Genomic DNA, 7,550 nt, shown 5'->3' on the forward strand with positions numbered 1-7,550 from the left:
GGTAAGTGTAAACTTAATCGTTTATCTTTTTTTTTTTAACTTTTTGGAGCTTACAGTACAGTAGCTCCTAATGCTATTAAATGTATCTTTTGGAGGATGCACTGTATTCAGAACAATGTAACAGTATTTAGTATGTAGGTGTCTGTGGCAGGGTGACCGATGGTCTGACGTCACGGCAGAAGCAGGAACAAAAACTGACACCAGGGACGTACTGCAGGTAAAGGCGCTCGCGCCATTTTTATTTACAAAAACAAAAATAAATAAAATATTTAAACAAAAACACACTTGCACGTAGAGCAAAAATAAAACAGGTAAACGAAACAAATCACAGACACAAAAGTAACACGGTCAGGCTGGGCAATAGCCTTCACTGATCCTCTGTCTTTTCCAAATACCGTTCCTCTCTCTGCTCGCTCTCTCCTCTCTCACACCCACCCCGAGTTGGAGAGCTGCAGGCTTTTTATAACAGGCGACCATCTCCCGATTAGCAACAAATTAAATCACCTAATTAATTCGGGAGATGGCCACCACCTGCACGAGTTTACTAATTACCGTGTGGATGGGGCTTCCCATCCACACTACTGAATAATAAACAAACGGCTACACCGTCATTTAAAAATACAAAACAACCGGCGCTTCGCCGTCATAAATATAATACAATAAAAATAAATAAACAATACAAAATAAACACAGGGGCGGAGGGGGACCCCGCTCTAAAATAAAATAAACAAAACAATGTACAGGGCACCTCGCCCTGTTACAGTGTCAGTAATAATGTGTAGTAGATACCCGTGTCATATTGCTCTATACACATATTTTTGTATCAGTATCTTGTATGTAAATTAGACCCGCTTTACAATCATTACATTTACGTTAAGCATTAACCATTTCAATTATTTTTCTCCATATTTTTTGTTTTGTTTTGTGGAATAACTTGCTTTTCTTTCAAAATGACACTCATTGGTTTTTGCTAGCTTGTCTTACCAAACAGGCAGCCAGCTTCAACAATATATTCTTTTTACACCATTCTTTCCTCCATTTTACCAGAATACCTGTACCACAATTCACATATATTACTGTACATTTAAGTGCTTTCATTGCCCAAAATAAATATTAAATAGGTAGGTGGAGATTTACTTCTTCTTTTTTCTTCCTTAAACTAGACTGTTACCAATAAGCGAGTTAATCTGGAAGATAACATTACATAAATGGGGCAGCAGTGTAGAGTAGTGGTTAGGGCTCTGGACTCTTGACCGGAGGGTCGTGGGTTCAAATCCCAGCGGGGACACTGCTGCTGTACCCTTGAGCAAGGTACTTTACCTAGATTGCTCCAGTAAAAACCCAACTGTATAAATGGGTAATTGTATGTAAAAATAATGTGATATCTTGTAACAATTGTAAGTCGCCCTGGATAAGGGCGTCAGCTAAGAAATAAATAATAATAATAATAATAAATAATGTCCAGAACCTACAGTACACCACAACAATTTTGCTTTTGTTCTTGCTTAGAGCGTTTCGCCACACAATATATAATTGTGATATTTTGAAACCCATAATTTAGAGCAGACCAAGTACTGACCGGGGTTGGTAGCAGTATGTTCAATTCTAAGCTTTGTGTTCTTGCTTTTTAATACATCCTTCTGGGAGATTAGATCACTGGCAATGACTTCACCCCATATGTTGATGTCATCCCATACTGCAGAGGCCTCTGAGAGATGAAAGCCAATTCTCTATGTAATTCTGCCAACAATGTACTCATTAAATCAATCACTTAAAAAAAAAAAATCCCTAAGTAGCTTTAGTAACTTCTGCTCTCATAACCGAGACTTCTAAACGCAATGTTGTAACTGGATCCAAATATCAAGGCTCCTCAATTGAATGCAGAGACAAGGTATTAGCGGTGTGCAACTTGAAAAGAATGCATTTGCTTTTAATGAATAAAAGCAGAAAAATAATTGAAAGCAAGAAAACAGCAATGGAATAGCTCTCACTGAAAGGTCCCTAATAATAATTTGCAGATGAAAGTTATATTTTTAAGGAAGACATAATTGAATCCTAATTTGAACATGTATTTTTTACAAGGAATGACAGGTTTAGTACCATATTGGGTTTTAATCTTTTTCTTTTTTTGCATATATATACTGTATATATTAAAGAATGCTGATACTGTACTTTAATTCAATATAAATGATAGTTTGTCTTTCCTTATAGTGGCTTTCGAAATTATAATTTAATACAATGGCTGAGGACTTTAGTGTTTTATGCAAACAGCTGGTTATGCCACAGTTCTGTAATGTGACTGTCACACAATAAAGGGATCCTCTCTTTTTCTGTCACTCAAGAGGAACAGTGTATTAGCGAATGCATGGTATTTTGTGAGATACAATCATTATGATAGATATACAGCAGAGATGCAGACAATGGAACTGTCAGTTAGATAGGTATCACTTGGCATCTAGACTCCAACTAGCCACAGGCTACACTGTCTCTTTTCTGCTCCTTTCTTGAAGAAGCTATTTTTAAAGTAACTGTGGGTTAATCATCGATCATTCAACCAGTCATAAATTGTTAGATAAAACTACAGTATGAGAAAATAAAGTCAAATGCACATTTTGGCTAATGCTGTTCTCTAATACAGTATAAACCCTTGTCATGACAAAATGCAAAGTACAAAAAAAAAAAATTGAAAGGTTATGGCATGTGATCTAGATTTAACTTCTAGGTGATTTAAATAGATGTTGGGACTTTTATTCATAAACCATATAGTTTGGTATTTTGATGCTGGATATGGGTATGATTTATAATTAAAATACCCACATTCATTTACAGGAAATGGATGGAGGGACTAAGGAGGTAAAAAAGATGAATTGTTGGAACGAAAAAAACTGTATTTGAACAAAATTAGCAGAGATCATGCCTATTTTTAAGCAAGCACAATTTTGTCTGTATGGAATATAGTGGATATCTTAACCCTTAACTTTACCTACAGAAAGGTAAATATGAGACTTACAATGGAACTTGGCACTGTGTTTAAAATGTCAGTAATTATGTAAAGAGTAAAGAGTGCACATATATCGTTCTTTGTTGGAAGGCTTTAAATATACAATATGAGATATTACTAAATAAAATCTCACAATATAAGCATTCCCTTTTAATACAGTAATGGTTCCTGTAAATTAAGTTTCTTGAATCTCAATGGATGTGTTACTATGTATATAAAAAAGTTAAATTCAAATCTAAAAAGAACCAAGAAAAGAAAAAAAAAAGGTTTACAACTTGACAAATGCCTGCTCTGATCCAGTTTAGAGGCAGGCCCAGCCACTTCCATAAGCACCAAATATTGGACTAGTATTAGGCTTGGTTATCACTAGGAGACAAGTTAAATCCCCTTCCAAAGTTCAGCAGAGAACACTGCTTGTATTTTAGCACACTGGACTAGAATATTGGTATGTACTGTAGGCTCTGGGCATACAAACTGCAAGGCAAAGGATTAACCTTTGACCTGCGTAGAATTTGCTTAGTGTGCTCTTCTTATTAAACACTTTGTTCTTGGAACATAAAGCTTGCTGTATGGTTTACATACACTCCCTATCCCTTTGTGTCATACAGTACAATAAGACTGCAACCATAAGCTGCCGGTAACTGAAGAAATACAACAGTGATGACATCACTGTTGACATCAGTGCTCCGCAAGGCCTGTGTTTCCTCATTGAGACAATACAGTAGACAGTGGTCTGAGATTCCAAAAGCAGATATGTTACACTTTAACTTATGGTGTACCGTAGCATTTTATGTCATATTCATGTATATTATTTATATATTTTCATATATTGGTTGTTTCATATATTGCACACTGGTATAACTTGTATGGATTTAAATGGTAATAGCTTAAAGGTAACAGTAGATCATCACATAATGACAGGAAACAGTTTATTAAAACTGTGAGTGTATTTCAAATAAATTAATAATTCAAATCACTCTGTAAAGCGCCACAAATATTTTAAAAAAATGTGTGCCTGTGTCTTTAAAACAAGTCAGGGATTTTGGAATGAGACCTGTTTGTCGCAGTACTCCAAAAGTGCAAATTCAAAAGTATTCATACCCTTTGATGCTATGATAGTATTGTCTACAAGATGCTAGAAATTTCAATAATGATAATGCAGAACCTAATTCTAGAAAAGTCTAGAAAATGCTGCATTGTTGGTGAACATTCTTAGAGAGTATAAAAGGGTTAGGCATCGGGTGGTTGCTGTCATTTCCAATAAGTCAATATGGGAAAAAGCAAAGAGCTATCTGAAGACCTTAGGCAGAACATGATTTATTGTCATAAAGCTGGAGAAGGATAAAAGAAGATTTCCAAGCATTTGTGTATCCCAATTTCAACTATTGTTTCTATTATCAAGAAGTACAAGGCTCATGGGACTGTCACAACGCTCCCTCTGTCTGGAAGAAAGAAGGTTCTTTCACCAAGAACAAGTAGAAGAATTGTGGGGAAGGTTAATAACAATCCGAGATTGACTGCCGAAGATATTCAAGGTGAATTGGCTGCAAGTGGGACTGGGGTTTCCATTTCAACCATAGGTTGAGTACTGCATGGTGACGGTCTCAATGGTCGCAGGCCAAGGAAAAAGCCAGTCTTAGGAAAACGTCACAAAGACAATCGCTTAAACTTTGCAAAACGGCATTTGAATGATGAATATGAGTTCTGGTCAAAGGGTTTGTGGAGTGATGAAATGAAAATCGAGCTATATGGTCACGCTGATAGTCGTTATGTTTGGAGAAAGTCTGGTGAGGCATACAAAGAAAAGACCACCATACCTACTGTCAAGCATGGACTGTTTTTATTCTAATGGCACAGGAAATTCAGTTCCAGTACATGGTAAAATGGATTCCATAGCACACCAAATGATATTGGCCAATCATCTGAAACCCTCCGCTACAAAACTTGGTTTAAAGTGCAACTAGACGTTCCAACACAAAAACGATCCAAAGAACACATCAAAATCTACTTCAGAATGGTTAAAGAATAAGGTTGTTTAAAAGAGGTTATTATTGCTAAAGGTGCCACCATTGCTATCAATTTAATTTTCCTTGTCAGGGTATGAATACTTTTGAATTAGCATTTTTGGAGTTCTGCAAAAAAATTGCTGAAATAAATTCTTGTAACTTTTTTTCCCTCAACAACAAAAGCAAAACTTTTGCTACAAAAGATTTTTCCTATAATTCTTTGTTTTCGAGACATTTCTAGAAATGATACATTTCCATTTGGGTATGTAAACTTTTGCGTACAACTGTGTATATATATATATATATATATATATATATATATATATATATATATATATATATATATATATCCTATTTGGTTCTGCTATAAAAATATTTAAACCATGAATCTTTTTTTTTTTTTTTTTTTTTTTTTAAATTTAGTCGTCGCCAATTATTTTTACCCCGGTTTTCACCCCAATTTAGCATGCCCAATTATTATCTGTATCCCTGGTTCACCGCTCGCAACCCCCCCGCCGACTCAGGAAACGGAGGCTGAAACACGCGTCCTCCGAAACGTGCTCCTTCCAAGCCGTCATTTTTCGCACTGCAGATCCACAGCAATGCTACCAGACCTATAGTGCCGGAGGACAACACAGATCTGGCGGCTCCGCTGCAGAGCCACAGGCGCCCTATCGGCCACAGGGGTCGCTGATGCGCGGTGAGCCGTGGATTCCCCTGCCGACCTAAGCCCTCCCTACCCGGGCAGCGCTCAGCCAATTGTGCGCCGCCCCCTAGGAACTCTCGGTCACGGTCAGCTGTGACATAGCCTGGATTCGAACCAGCGATCTCCAGGCTATAGGGCACATCCTGCGAGGAGCGCCTTTACTGGATGCGCCACTCGGGAGCCCCTTAAACCATGAATCTTAATATGAAAATAAAAATAATCAGAATATGCTTTCTATTTTATATATATATATATATATATATATATATATATATATATATATATATATATATATATATATATATTTTTTTTTTAGTATCTATGTTGTACTAGTCAACATTTTTTTTATTATTATTAAATTATTGTGTTTTGCATCCCATAACCCCACATGAAAAAATACAACCTTTTTCTTTCTAAGAGAGGCATCTATTTATGCCAGACTTATGACATATGCTTATACAGGATTATTCAAAAGTCTCAAATAATACTTCCTTTAAAAAAATAATTTTGTATTGCATATTGCATGACAGACTGAAGAATGGCTCATAAATATTCAATAGAAGAATTTGTGGAACTGCTCATGATATATGCAAGTTGCGCCTTGGAAGCAGAGGCACTGAATGGAATATTTCCTGACAAATCAAAGCCCACAGACAATTGAAGACCTGAAGGACAACATCAGAGCGGAATGTACTGGAACCACACCTGAGGGTTTCTTTATTGTTGTATCTGTCTTTCACAAACCCACATTCACATAAGCACGCATCTGTGGGCTACATATATCTAAGAGTACAGGACAAAAACAAGCATTTCAGCTGAAAAGAACTCAATGTTTTTGAAGATTAGGTTATGTAAATGCTGATAAAACGAAGAGCACGTGAAAACTCTTGAGATTTGTCTGAAAAGATATATTCTGTTTTTAACACAACCTGATTCTCAGCTAAAAATAAATAAATAAAGCATATATAAGTCTTCGTTGGGCAACTTCATACCCCATAGAGATTTCATAAACAGTTAATAAAATGATTGTGACTGAAAGAGATATATAATATTAAGGGGTAGATGTAAGTATAGGCGCAGTGCAAATACCGTATTAATTCGAATTAACAGCGCCCTCGAATTAACGCCTCACTCAGATATCAGCTTTTTAATAAACGCCGCTCTCAATAAAGAAACGGAAAGGTATTTTTTTCTACCCCTGCTCAAAAAATAAAGAAAGAAACACGTAACTCTGCCTATGTACATGACACCCCCGAAGAGACTGCAACCTCAATCCAGCATGTAATACAAACTAATGTACACCCACCTTAGTAAGCAAATGTTATTTTATAGTACAGTCACGGTCAGCTGTATATTATAGTATTTTATAGACAGACAACCCAAGATGAACTACTTACAGCACAGCAGTCCTTCAGGTCCCTTTTTTTCCAGCAGAGTTCAGTGCCAACACAGCAGGGGATAAAACATGGGCTGTCTGTTTACCTCGTCGTCAGCTTGGATGGTGAAAACTTAAACTCAGAGGAACTTAGAGCTTTGCCAGTTACTCTAAGCGCTATCTAAAAGCTGGCTGAAGATATCTTCTTATAGGGGGTTCAGTTGTTTTGTTTTTTATTCAATTGGAATTTTACTCAGTCCTGTACAATTATATATATAAAAAAAAACCTTGCTTACTATCTATGAGAAGATTTAGTTTCGGTTTCTCTTACAGAGAAATTACAAACAAGCAGGTAAATTACAGTGAGAAAAAAAAAATAACTGAGTAGGATATATTTTAGTTTTAACAGAAATTAAACCGATATTCAGAGGTAATACTTTTCGTTAAGAAAAACAACTGCAT

This window comes from Acipenser ruthenus, chromosome 12, assembly GCF_902713425.1.
Source record: "Acipenser ruthenus chromosome 12, fAciRut3.2 maternal haplotype, whole genome shotgun sequence".
NCBI classification, from domain to species: Eukaryota; Metazoa; Chordata; class Actinopteri; order Acipenseriformes; family Acipenseridae; genus Acipenser; species Acipenser ruthenus.